Genomic DNA, 14,815 nt, shown 5'->3' on the forward strand with positions numbered 1-14,815 from the left:
TATATATATATATATATAATTATGATATTTGAGCCTCAGCATCTCTGCATGAGATAGAGTAAGAATCACTAGCTTTCCAGAGGAGCAAGTAAGTAGAGAGAAGCTAAGTGACCCAGAGACAAATAACCGGGGGGTGGTTGATAGTCTGTGTGTCAGGATTGCCTGAGCCCCAAAGGTGGAGGTTGCGGTGAGCCCAGGAGCCTGGATCTCATCACCGCACTCCAGCCTGGTGGACAGAGCAAGACCTTGTCTCAAAAAAAGATGGATGAAGATTAAGATGGATGTAGATTATAACCACCCACAATTTATTTCCTTTTCCATTTTCTCCACATGGTGATTGTACAATTCTGGCTTAAAGCGATAGTCATGTTACCCGTGTCAATGTAAAGATCATGAAAGGCACTGTTGAGTGATTGAGAGTTCAGCTTTTGCTGTCGGGCAGAGCTGGGTTCTTTTCCCAGCCCTGTCTAAATGTGGAAACCTCCCGTAAAATCTCCAAGCTTCCTTTTCCTCCCTGATTGAGCAAGGATGTTACAACGCTCTAACCACAACCTTCTCGGGAAGATTCGGTGAGATAAAGCGTACAAAGGTCTTTGTCCCGTGCCAGGCATGTGATTAGCTAGTTGGATTTAGACCCGAGTTTTTTCTCTTGGCTGTGATTCTTTTTGTGCCACCCACGTGGCCCCCTGGTACTTTGAGGGCCTTGGAGAGACCAGAGAGTGGTGTTAGACCCAGATAACCCATCCCGATGCTGCTACCCAGAGGCCTGGATTTACCCAGCGTGGGTGTAACATCAGCTCCCTCCCTGTCTCTTGGGGAATGGTTTCTACTGTATATTAAAATCTAAGTTGTCACTGAGTGCAGTGGCTCACGCCTGTAATCCCAGCACTTTGGGAGGCCAAGGTGGGCTGATCACCTGAGGTCGGGAGTTCGAGACCAGCCTAACCAACATGGAGAAACTCCATCTCTACTAAAAATACAAAATTAACCGGGCGTGGTGGTGCGTACCTCTAATCCCAGCTACTCAGGAGGCTGAGGCAAGAGAATTGCTTGAACCTGGGAGGCGGAGGTTGCAGTGGGCCAAGATCAGACCATTACACTCCAGCCTGGGGAACAAGAGCAAAACCCTGTTTCAAAAAACAAAACAAAAAAAAATCTAAGTTGTCCAGGTAGAATAAATCTTATTTCTGCTTTCTCAAAGTTCAACGTTATTCACTTTTTAAAGTATGAATATTTGTTTCTATCAAAGTAATATATGGCATCATTTAAAAGTCAAATGGTTCTACAAGGCTTATTATGGCCAGCGGGCCTCCTCTCTGCAGCTCCTGCTCCTTGCAATAGTTTTAGCTCTTTCTTCTAGTATTTGCCTCCATACAGCTAAATAATTGCACAGGGCATTATTCATTGATTTATTCATTTTTAGATTATTAAATTCCTGCTAAAATAGATGAAGATGGCCAGGCACAGTGGGTCACGCCTGTAATACCAGCACTTTGGGAGGCTGAGGCAAGAGGATCACTTGATCTTAGGAGTTCAAGAGCAGCCTGGGCAACATAGTGAGATCCCATCTCTACAAAAAAACACAAAAATTAGCAGCTGTGGCAGTACATACCTGTAGTCTCAGCTTCTCTGGAGGCTGAGGTGGAAGGATTCCCTGAACCCCCAAGGTGGAGGTTGGAGGGACCCCAGAAGCCCAGATCACACAATTGCACTCTAGCCTGGTGGACAGACTGAGACCTTGCCTCAAAATAAATAAATACATGAATAGAATATGGAAGAAGATTACGATAGATGTAGATTACAACCACCCACATTTTATTTCCTTTTCTACTTTCTCGATATGATGATTGTACTATCCTGGCTTAGAGCCGCAGTCATCAGCATGACATTATCTTGACTCATCAAGTAGTATCCTGTGGACGCAGCTCCATTTTTAGACAAACCATTGTTTTACACAAGGGGAATACATGCCTTGCTTTCACTTTAGTTTCTACATACTCCTCAGTTTTTTCCAAAAAGTTCCTGCAAATTCCCAGATGGCTGCCAGTATTAATTTCCAGCTACACTGGGTAGTTCTCGTTCCTCTTTGGTTTGATTTTGGTTGCTGCAGCAGCTGCTGCTGCTGTTGTTTTTCCAGGACCTCCCTCTTAGACCCCTCCAGCCTCCTGTTCCAATCTGGACTTGATCTCAGGCACAGCCTCAACCCAGGATGTCCCATCCCCATCAGGGCCTGTCCTTCTCCCTTGCTCTGTATTGGGTCCTCTGTTTCCCAGATCCGGAGTCTTCCTGTTTTTGTTTGTTTTGCGCCATTGTTTCACTGGAGAACATCCTGCAGTCAATCCAGAGACAGTGCATATGGGAAGTAAAATGTTTGCATTCTGGTGCATCTGAAAAAGTCTTAATTCTATCTTCATATCTAATGAATAGTTTGGATATAGAAATATACAAAAAAGATTTCTCTCCGAATACCAAAGGCATTGCTCCGGAAAAGCTCACCATTCTATCCCTTGGATGTGACACCGCCTCGTGAGCCCCAACAATGGGGTCCTTTAGGAGCTCCTTTTTGCTCCTTTTGATCCAAAATTTCAGGATGGGTGCCCTGATATGAGTCTTTGTAAATCCACCATGCTCTGCGCTCAGTGACGGGCACTTTTAGTCTGGAGACGTGACGTGCGTTCTGTTTTAATTGTGGGGTTCTTTTTGGATTGTTCCTTTGATATCTTCTCCTCTCTTGTCTGTGTCTTCTCTTTCTGGAATTCCTGTTTATCAAATGCTGGGCATGGCTGGCCGCTATGTTAACTGTCTCTCCAGCTGTCTCTGTCTTCTTTTTCTACTTTCTGGGAGGCTTTGTCAATATTTACTTTAATCTCTTCTCTGGACTTTCTAACCTTTACCATTATGTTTTTTTTTTTTAATTTCCAAGAGTTTCTTCATATTATCTGATTTTTTATATTATGCTATTATTATTTTAGGAACATATATCCTCTCTTATCACTCTGATAATATTAATTATCATGTTATTGTGTTTCCTTCCAGCTCTTTCTTTTCCGGTTTATTTATGATGGTCTCTCTTTCCTGGAGGAGGCTTCCTCAGTTGTCTGCTGGCCCTGATCTGTCCTTTCATACTTAAGAGGGGAGCACTTAGACGCTAAGCAGATGCTCCAATTTAGGGTGGGATGGTCTCCCGTGGTTGTCCCTGTGACATGACTCCCATTGCAAACTGGTTCCTTCCATGGGTAACCCCGAATATCAGTGTCTCAGCGTCTGGACGTCTTTCCTCTCTGGCTCTCCATTCTCTCCAGAGAAGACCTTTCCCTTCCGGCCTGGGACACGGCCTCCCACATCCAGGGATCAGAAGGGAACAGTCTCCACACTGGGTATAGAAGTTCATGTAATTCCTGTACTTCCAGTCCACTTCATCCCTGCTTCCTGTTCTTCAGAGAACGAACCTCTCATCTCTTTAGTAGCAGAAAGGTGAGGAAAGGCGTTTGGCTTTGTTTTGCTATTTTCCCGAAATTATGAACACTGCCCTGCTACCTTCCTTTCTCTTTCCCAACAACGGGAGGCGTGGCCACAGCGGACACTTCTCCCCCTTTCTCTTCCCTTCCATCTCCCTGTTTTCTACAATAGATCAGGAAAATGTAGTCAAATGTATCCAAGTTACAGAAAATTGAAATGTGGACATGAGACAGCAGGGTTGCCATTGTGTGCTTCAGGTGGAGCAGGAGGAAGTGTGGAATGGGATTCCCACATGGTCCAACACTGTTTCTCATGGGCTTGAACTCACTAACGGAACAGGTGGATGATGCAGAGCACGTTGGCTAAGGCGTGCATACAACTCATTTAGAAGTGTGTGTCCTGTCCTATGGGAAACTCCCGCAGGAAGTCTGCCTGGAACGTTGTGTGTTCCCTGGGAAGAGACCGATGAGACGGCACAGCTCTCCCACCATGCCTTTCCATCTGGTCCTCTCCCTCTTCCAGTACAGCTTCCAACAGAAGGCACCCATCCGTCAGCCCCTGCAGAAGGCAGCGGACTTGTCCCATGAGACAGGAACGAGTCAGGGGATGTGGACCCTCAGCGATTCTTGCACCTTGAGGCTGCAGGATTGAATCCTGCCTCTTCTGGGTTCTGCACTGACAGAAGAAAATTACCCACCATCAAAAATTAGTCATCATCGTGATGTCTGAAAGCTTTGCAAACATAGGTCATAAAAGAACAGGGTCTGTTTCATTTTTTTCAAAGAAAGATTTCCACAAATTATACATCTTACAGTTAGAAGAGAAATAGGAAATCTTATCACTAGCTCTCAATCTTATTCACACTCAAACCTTCAGAGAGAAAAGAAAATTGGCGCTCATATTGAAAGACCTCTTCGGAGAAGTACTTTGATAATTCCTGGATGGAGGTTGGGTGGCGTGAGTGGCTGTCAGAATGACTGGATGTGCCATCAGTATCATCCGAAGGCCACCAGGCTGGCTAACGAGGAGAAAGGAGGGCTTCGTTGGCAGTATCAGTTTGCAAGCTGAGATGAGAAAGTCTCCAGGGTGGACTGAAGATGCTCCCTTTGAAGAGGGGAAGGGTAGGTCGGGTTTTACGCCTTTCGGTGTCCGTATAATATAATAGAGTCATATGCATTCAGCAGGTTTGGAGAAAAGATATCCATAGTTATGAAGGAGTGTCAAGTGTGTGTGCGGTAGGTAGACATGTGACATATGTCCCATGTTCACTTTGGGTGGGGTTTTTGTTTTGGTTTTTTAAATTTTTCATTTTTGTGGGTACATAGTAGATGTATATATTTATGGGGTACATGAGATATTTTGATTCAGGCATGCAACATCAGGGCAGATGGAGTATCCACCCCCTCAAACATTTACCCTTTGTGTTACAAAAATCCAGTTCCATTAGTTATATTAAAATATACATTTCAATCATTATTGACTACAGTCACCCCGTTGTGCTATCAAATACTAGGTCTTATTCATTCTTTCTATTTTTTTATTATACTTTAAGTTCTGGGGCACACGTGCATTTTTGCAATCTACCCATCTGGCAAAGGGCTAATATCCAGAATCTACAAAGGACTTAAACAAATTTACAAGAAAAAAACAAACCCCATCAAAAAGTGGGGGAAGGACATGAACAGACACCCCTCAAAAGAAGACATTTATGCAGCCAACAAACATATGGAAAAAAAGCTCATCATCATTGGTCATTAGAGAAATGCAATCAAAACCACATTGAGATACCATTTCACGCCAGTTAGAATGGCGATCATTAAAAAATCAGAAGGCAACAGATGCTGGAGAGGATGTGGAGAAATAGGAACACTTTTACACTGTTGGTGGGAGTGTAAATTGTGGAAGACAGCGTGGCAACTCCTCAAGGATCTAGAACTAGAAATACCATTTGACCCAGCAATCCCATTACTGGGTATATACCCAAAGGATTATAAATCATTCTGTTATAAAGAAACATGTACACGTATGTTTATTGTGGCACTGTTCACAATAGCAAAGACTTGGAACCAACCCATTCTTTGTATTTTTTTGTACCCACTAACCATCCCCAACTCCCCGATCCCCACTACCATTCCCAGGCTCTGGGAACCATCCTTCTACCCTCTGTTTCTATAAGTTCATTTGTTTACATTTTTAGCTCTCACAAATAAGTGAGAAAATGTGACTTTGGTCTTTCTGTGCCTGGCCTATGCCTATTTCACTTAATATTAGGACCTCCAGTTCCTTCCTGGGGTGGCTTTTAGCATTAAAAAGAGGTGGAATGTGAGGCTTTTTACCTTACAAGCTGAACTATAGGACACAAAGACAGTTTATGTGCAACCTCTGGGCATGGCCAACACGGGCCTCAAGTCTGCAGTAGGTCCTCAGAAGAGAATATTTGTAAGGCTGCCCTCTGTCAAGTCAGAGTTGTAAAGGTCTGTGTCGGAAACCAGCATTGACAGCTCCTATTGGCAGGGAGTTTAGCCACGGAAATTGAGAAATGCGGTAGGACAGCTGGCCCTGAACCCTGGACCTGTAGGTAACTCACCCTAGTGTCTGGTGTAGTTGATAAAGGGGCATCTATTTTGGTCTCTGAGATCACATCAGGAATTCAGTATTTCACCTGTATAACTTTGCCCTGGCCTGAAGGGATTGGCTATGCATTCTTTTTTTTTTTTTGAGATGGAGTCTCGCTCTGTCACCCAGGCTGGAATGCAGTGGCGCAATCTCAGCTCACTGCAACCTCTGCCTCCCAGATTCAAGCTATTCTCCTGCCTCAGCCTCCTGAGAAGCTGGGACTACAGGCACCCACCACCATACCTGGCTAATTTGGATTTTGTGTGTGTGTTTTGCTTTGTTTTGTATTGTTAGAGATAGGGTTTCACCATGTTGCCCAGGCTGGTCTCGAACTCCAAGGCTCCAGTGATCTTCCTTCCTTGGCCTCCTAAAGTGTTGAGATTACAGGTGTGAGCCACCACACTCAGCTGGCCTTGCACTCTTTAAGTACATTCATTGTATTTCAGTTACCCTTCCTCTAAGCACTAACCTTCCCCAGCAGTGATAACCAAAGAAACAGGACCGTGATTGCCATCTGGAGATGGACTGAAATATGCTTCTTTAGCTGGAGGAGAAGTTGGTACCAGCGTTTTTCTGAGCGGATTTTTAAGCTCATCTTCCATGGTCTGTCACTGTACTTGGCACATAGCTGATGCTCAGAAAATTATTTTTTAGTTGGTTCCTTTCCAATCCCGGGGAGCAAGGATTTGCATATTTCCGGAGAAATCGCCAAGTTTTGTTGCCTGCGTTGCCCTGAGAACAAATCATGACATAAAGGAAAAGGCTTAAAATTTCTGCTTTATGGATGCTCTTGGGAGGGTGCAGGTCTGGTCCAGATTGGTCTGGGAGCCTCTGCCAGCCAAGCGTGGTGGCTCATACCTTTTATCCCAGTGCTTTGAGAGGCCAAGGCCATTGACTTGAGCCCAGGAGTTTGAGACTAGCCTGGGCAACATAGCAAGACCCAAACTCTAAAAAAAAAAATTTTTTTTAGATGGATTTTCGCTGTCTTGTTGCCCAGGCTAGAGCACAATAGCACAATCTCAGCTCACTGCAACCTTTACCTCCCAGGTTCAAGCGATTCTCCTGCCTCAGCCTCCCACATAGCTGGGATTACAGGCATGCACCACCACACCTGGCTAATTTTGTATTTTCAGTAGGGACAGGCTTTCTCCATGTTGGTCAGGCTGGTCTCAAAGCCCCGACCTCAGGTGATCCTCCCACCTCAGCCTCCCAAAGTGCTGGGATCACAGGGATGAGCCACCACACCCAGCCTAAAAATTTTTTTATTTAATTAGCCAGGCATGGTGGCACACACCTGTACTCCCAACCACTTAGGAAGCTGAGATGGGAGGAACACTTGAGCCCATGAGTTCGAGGTTACAGTGAGCTAGAATCACACTAGGGCGCACTCCAGCCTGGATGACAGAGACTTTGTCTCTTAAAAAAAAGAGTAGTTTAAGTAAACATCCTTGGGCCACATGCACAGTTTAGGTCTAAATGCTATCATTCTTGTTGATATTGAAATAAATGGTCTTTATTCAGTATCTTCAACATGCTTTGCTAATGATCAGATGACATCATCTCATCTCATCTGTAGGTGGGAGAACCAAGCCAAAAGCCAGAGTCACATTCTACAGGACCACATAAATATCAGGCTCACACTTCCAGAGCTCTTGTCCTTACCTCTTAATTTGATGGATGCAGGTTTAGCACATGCCCTTGTAGGCCAGAGGGGGAGTGAGAAAAGAAAAGACAGACACCTTCTTTTTCAACTTTCAAGAATCAAACTTACATGGATCTGTCACCTTGGCTGTGCCCATGACCTCTAAAAGAATGATCCCAGGCCAGATGCAGTAGATCACACCTGTAATTCCAGTGCTTTGGGAGGCCAAGACAGGAGGATTACTTGAGCCCAGGAGTTTAAGAACAGCCTGAGAAACATAGTGAGAGCCGTCTACAAAAAAATTAAATTCAGCTAGGCATGGTGGCATGCACCATGGTCCCAGCTACCCAGGAGGCTGAGGCAGGAGGATGACTTGAGCCCAGAAGTTCAAGGCTGCAGCAAATTATCATGGTGCCACTGCACTCCATCCTGGGTGACAAAGCAAGACCTTGTCTCGACAAAAATAAATAAATAAAAGTAATCTTTTTACAAATAGAAGTTAATAAAAGAGCAGTTCCTTGAGATCCTGACAGGGGCTGTATGCGGCAGGGCGGACAGCATGAGAAATCACAGTGGGTCAGAATTAGGGTCGTGGCTGAGCGTGAATGCCATTCACCTCTCGGATCATTAGACAAACATGAGGTGACTTGATGCTGAAAAACTGGCAGAGGGCTAAGAGTGAGGAATTGTGCAAGATCGCATCAGTCTCATCCTGCACCACAGGCCCTGTTTGCCCCAGGGGCAGCTCTGCATAGTCATGATGAGTTGTGCAATGAGGGACAAAGCTGCAGGAAGGGAGCAAGTTGGGCTAAATATGGGCATTGTGTCCCACTTTAATGATATACGGTGTATTAGAGGAACAGAACCAATCGGATATATATAGATACACAGAAAGAGACTTCTTATGAGGAGTTGGCTCACAAGATCATGGGGGCTGAGAAATCTCACAGTCTGCTGTCTGCAGTGGAGACCTGGGAAAGCCAGTGGTATCAGTCCAAAGGCCTGAGAACCAGGGAGCCAATGGTATAAGTCTCAGTCCAAGGACAAGAGAAGATGAGGTGTGATTTCCCAGCTCAAAAAGCGAGGGACAAAAAGAAAAATGAAAAAAGGGGCAAGCTCCTCCATCCTCCATTTTTTGTCCTATTCAAGCCTTCAAAGATTGGGTGATGTCCACCCACACTGGGGAGGGTGGCCCGTTGAGTCCGTCGATTCAGATGCTGATCTCATCCAGAAACACTCCAATAGACACAGCCAGAAACTGTTTAATCAGGGCAACCTGGGGCCGGGCACAATGGCTCACACCTGTAATCCCAGCATTTTGGGAGGCCAAGGTGGGCGGGTCACTTGAGCCCAGGAGTTCGAAACCAGCGTGGGCAACATGGTGAAACCCCCATCTCTTCTAAAAATACAAATAGCCAGTTGTGTTGGTAGGCACCTGTAATCCCAGCTACTCAGGAAGCTGAGGCACGAGAATCGCTAGAACCCAGGAGGTGGAGGTTGCAGTCAGCTGAGATGGTGTCACTGTCCTCCAGCCTGGGCGACAGAGCAAGACCCTGTCTCACCAATAAATAAATAAACAAATAAATTGGGCAACCCTTAGCCTATCAAGTTGATGCGCAAAATACACCATCACAGACATGTTAACCAGTACACACACACACACACACACACACACACACACACACAAACTACCCATCTGTTTTAAAAGAAAATGTTAGTAAAGATTCCTATACATGCTAAGATACTGAAGAACAAAGGCAAAACTGTGGAGTTCAGATTATCTACAGACAGTTGTCAGCAGAAATAAATAATATAGACCTAATACTTGTAGTGTGTTTTATAGTTTCCAAATCACTTCGCCATTTATCCCTCCCCAAACCTAGTAAAATAATTGGAAAGGAAATTGTTATCCCCATTTTACTGATAAGGAAAAACAATCTAAAGGTCAGGTAGTGTAGTCCATGTCCCCAAGGCATGGGGTGGTTAAGACCAGAATACGGGACTTTCAGGGAAAAGTAGAAATAATCTTCAGGAGAATGCCATGATACTATAATCTTTAGATGTTTCATGGGTAAGAATAAGCGTGGTGTAAACTGGTGAGAATTCATTAGGAAAGGCCTTGGGCCAGCCCTGCCAGTGCTTCTGAGTGGACTTTGCAAGGATCGTCCTCGTCAAAATCTTCTCAACCTACCATGTGGTTGTCAATTACATTTTCTCATGGAATTATCTCATTCGTCTTACATGAGAGTTGGAATTCCTGCAATTCCGGACCGTGGTGGACTGCTTTTCATTAAGATTCTTGGTTAAGTGTAAAGACCACCACCAAGTTCCTCTGAGCAAAGAGGTCCTCCGACTCTCAGGACTCTTGGAGAACATCTGTTAACACCTGCCATTTGGGGTTCCCACGGGGCTACTTGCTAGAAACACTTGGAGATCCTCGGATGAAATCTTTCTGAGAATATTGTTAGCCATGGTACTGCTGACAAATGACCTCAGGCCTCTTCCTTTGGCAGTTCTGTCACTTGGGATAAGACAACATGGTGTGGGAGGAAGTGGTGCCGCCCTTCCCACCCCTACTCAGAGCACACCTGCACGCGCACGCACACACACCTGCAGATGGTCACAGTTTGTCTTTCCATACTATTTCTCAAAAGATCAAAGGAAGCAGCATGCATTATTCAGTAGTAAGGAAAGCAGATGCCCAAATGTGCACCCAGTGGCCACAGTCACCAAAAGACATTGCATTCCCTCCCGCCGGCATCGCCCTGGGCTTCTCCAGAGCCTCAAGGAAAGTTATTCCCTGCCCGCCAGACAGCACAAGATTCCCAGGCAAGGTTCCAGCTCAGTGTAGGACCCTGCAGAAACCCCTCCTCCGATGGCTGCAGGAGCACTGGGGGGCTTCACCATAGAGCTGTGGATTGCATAAGCACAGAGGAATGTCACACCTCAGCCCCTGCATAAGGCCAGATGGAAGCCACCCTCAAGTCTCCTGGAAGCCTCTTCTGCTCCTCCTCCCATGACCCCATTTTGTCCTTAGTTAAGGGGAAACCCCAGAGCCCCTGGAAAGAATGATATTTCACACCCTCTTTGTGGTCTCCTTCAGTGTAGTTCCCCTGCTTGAGCAGAAACTCATGAAAGAAGCCACCTCTGGCGAGGCATGGGGGCTCATGCACTTTGGGAAGCCGAGGTGGGCAGATCACTCGAGATCAGGAGTTTGAGACCAGCCTGGCCAACATGGTGAAACCCCGTCTCTATTAAAGATACAAAAATTGGCCAGGCATGGTGACACACGCCTGTAAGCCTAGCTACTTGGGAGGCTGTGGCATGAGAATTGCTTGAACCCAGAAGGCGGAGGTTGCAGTGAGCTGAGACTGTGCCACTGCACTGCATCCTGGGTGACACAGTGAGATCCTGTCTCAAAAAAAAAAAGAAAAAGAAAAAAGAAAAAAAAACCCACCTCTGGACTGTTGGAGAAGTCAGATAAGGAAAAGGGAGAGTCTTTTTTTTTTTTTTTTGAGACGGAGTCTTGCTCTGTCACCAGGCTGGAGTGTAGTGGCAGGACCTCAGCCACTGCAACCTCCACAACCCAGTTGCAAGCAATTCTCCTGCCTCAGCCTCCTGAGTAGCTGGGACTACAGGCATGTGCTACTACACCCAGCTAATTTTGTATTTTTAGTAGAAATGAGGTTTCTTCATGTTGGCCAGGTTAGTCTCCATCTCTTGACCTCGTGATCCACCCACCTTGGCCTCCCAAAGTGCTAGCATTACAAGCATGAGCCACCATGCCCGGCCGGGAGAGTCATTTATTTAATGTGATATGGAAGCACATTTCTGCTAGGAAGACCCCTGAAAACATCTAATAACTCCTCTGTGTGGAACATGGCTTTCAGGTTTTAGAGTACCAGGGGAAATCTGCAGAGTGAGCTGAAGCCTAAAGCTCTGCTCCATCGTGGTAGAATCTTAAGGATAAAGTCACCTGGAAGGGTGAGGTGTACAAGGGGGAAAATCTATCAAGTGACACTGGGAAATTGGGCAAAGACTGCCAGGATATTGGCACCCCAGACTGTTCCTGTCCACCCTGCCACCCCAGGCTGTTCCTGTCCACCCTGCCACCCCAGGCTGTTCCTGTCCACCCTGCCACCCCAGACTGTTCCTGTCCACCCTGCCACCCCAGACTGTTCCTGTCTACCCTGCCACCCCAGACTGTTCCTGTCCATCCTGCCACCCTAGACTGTTCCTGTCCACACCCTTTCCATCTTTGTGGCGTCCTCTGGGAACATCCAATGAAATGATCCTTAAACTCAATGTGTGTTAAATGGGAGAGGTCCGAAGTAATCACACAGCTCTTCCCAACAGACTTTGTAAGCATGAGCAGTGTCTGGGGCGCCTCATTCTTTAATGATTTTCCCTCTCACTGGCCACATTTCAGCTCTCCCTGTTTTTGATATCTTCACTGGGAGATGGCCAAGGTCAGACTTTCCACCTGAAAAGTCACCACAGTAAAGGTGCCAGCTCTCACTTAACTTACCCTGAGAACAACTATGGTGAGAGAGAGCTTGGATCAATCAGGTTAGATGTTTAACGGTGCATTTAGTAGCTTTCCTGTGGATAACAGTTACGTTATAGTTAATGTTCACCAAAGACAGTCTCCTGGAACCGCATAATGGGCTGTGTAAAATAAAAGACCTTTCTTTGTTTCCCCCACCTCTACGCAGATATAGACATTTTCATTTAGCAGATGAATCAAATGGCAAACTGAAAGCTACACTCGCACTTAAAAGTGTTATTTTCTGATGGTTGGTTTTGAGTTGCGCATCAGATAAGCCTCTCAGCAAACATTAAATATTAGCCCACAGTTGACCATTGGCTGCAACACAGGTGTAAATGTTTGACGGAAAAGCGTATATACAGCAGTACACTAACAAGTGCACTCCAAGGCATTCAGGTGGGAATGGAAATGAACATAGTGAGAGTAGAAACCATCTATTGTGGAAACCCTGGACAGTGTTTCTGTGAAGCCATTTTACACTGTTAAATGATTTACATTCTGATGGGATCTGCTGATCCCGGAACTGCAATTCCAAACATTCTTCCGCATCCCAGCACTGACAGTCTCTATCAAGCCGCCATAAAGCTCTTTCAGCTGGTGAGACGTAAGGAATTATTGTCCCCAATTTCTTCCTTAGGCTCTCATGAGTTCTTTTGTTTGAGATGGAGTTTTGCTCTTGTTGCCCAGGCTGGAGTGCAATGGTGCGATCTTGGCACACTGCAACCTCCGCCTCCCAGGTTCAAGCAGTTCTCCTGCCTCAGCCTCCCAATTAGCTGGGATTACAGGCGTGTGCTACCACACCCAGCTAATTTTGTATTTTTAGTAGAGATGGGGTTTCACCATGTTGGTCAGGCTGGTCTGGAACTCCGGACCTCAGGTGATCCGCCCACTCACCTTGGCCTCCCAAAGTGCTGGGATTACAGGAGTGAGCCACTGCGCCTGGCCTCGTGAGCTTTTTTAACCCATACTTATAAGGTGGTTCCAGAGCAAATATTAGTATCCATCTTTGAAATTCCCAGGCCTGAAAGAGCCTGAATGATATCTCTCCTTCAAAAGATTCAGGTGTGCTTGAATGCATTGTTTTAAATTGCAGAAGCCAGTTCTGGACCTCTCAAAAAATAATTAGAAAATCCATGAATCAGAGTCTGGCTTGTAATGCCAGTGAAAAGAAACTCTTGTTAAGCAAACTCAGATTATAGATATTGTTCTGAGAATATGTTGGCTGCAACTGAGTCTCTCTTGATTTGGGGGGAAATGTAAGTCCTAGGGGAGGTCACATACTGGACAAGTAGTTGGGGTTTTGTTCCCAATCCCTTAGGTGCCATGAAGGCCCTGTGGTTTTGCAAAGTCCCTTAATGTTTTTGGATTCCATTCTCAGTAAAAGCGCAGGGTCAGGCTGGCTGGTCTCTAAACCTCTCCTACCTGTAACTTCCTGTCATCCAGTCAGCCACTATGGGATCTAATGCTATTAGGGAAAGAAAAATAAAGATGGACATTTCAGCTTAAGCTTGATACCAGAAATTTATCAATTAAGTTGTTTATTATTCTGTCATGCTGATGAACTCCAGGCTTCTCTTTGTCTTTAATACGTGAACTATGTATAAGGAGAGAGTATTGTGCACTTAGAAGTTTATTAAGAAGGTAGATCGTGTTTTCATGTTTAGTGGGTTTGTTGGTGGTTTGTTTGTTTGTTTTTTCTCTTGAGGCAGGTCTTTGTCACCAGGCTGGAGTGTAGTGGCATGATTATGGCTCTCTGTAGCCTCAACCTCCCCAGGCTCAGGTGATCCTCCCAAGTAGCTGGTACTATAGGCATCACCACGCCAGGCTGATTTTTATATTTTTAGTAAAAATGGGGTTTCACCATGTTGGCCAGCCTGGCCTCAAACTCCTGGGCACAAGTGATCCATCCACCTTGACCTCCTAAAGTGCTGGGATTACAGGCATGAGCCACCACACCCAGTTAAGTGTTTTTACCATACACATACCCACCCACCCCCCACCACACACACGCACAGAAATCTTTGGATGTGATGGATATGTTTATTTATTACCTTGATTGTGATAGTGGTATCATGGGTATATGCATCTGTCCAAACACATCAAACTGCATTAGACATATGCAGTTTTTGAGGTGTTTCAGTAATACTTCAATAAAGTTGGTTTGGCTGGGCACAGTGGCTCACGCCCGTAATCATCCCAGCACTTTGGGAGGCCAAGGAAGGCAGATCACCTGAGGCCAGGAGTTCAAGACCAGCCTGGCCAACCTGGTGAAACTCTGTCTCTACTAAATACAGAAAAATTAGCCAGATGTCATGGTATGCACCTGTAGTCCCAGCTACTCAGGAGGCTGAGGCAGGAGAATCACTTGAACCTGGAAGGTGGGTTGCAGTGAGCCAAGATCGCACCACTGTACTCCAGCCTAGGCAACACAGCGAGACTCTGTCGCAAAGAAAAAAAAAGAAAAAGGTTGTTTGAAAAGATATGAACTATAAATATTCTGAAATACATATTTCAAAAATATAAATATAGAGAGAAAGAAAAAAAAAAAA

General features: G+C 45.5%; 1 protein-coding gene across 13 annotated transcripts in view; it reads left to right on the top strand.

Moving 5' to 3' along the window:
* FRMD4A (FERM domain containing 4A) overlaps positions 1 to 14,815 on the top strand; it is a 672,294-nt gene that overhangs the window by 536,718 nt on the left and 120,761 nt on the right. The window lies entirely within an intron of this gene.

This window comes from Sapajus apella, unplaced genomic scaffold (assembly GCF_009761245.1).
Source record: "Sapajus apella isolate SASKATOON/1434 unplaced genomic scaffold, GSC_monkey_1.0 scaffold53, whole genome shotgun sequence".
NCBI classification, from domain to species: Eukaryota; Metazoa; Chordata; class Mammalia; order Primates; family Cebidae; genus Sapajus; species Sapajus apella.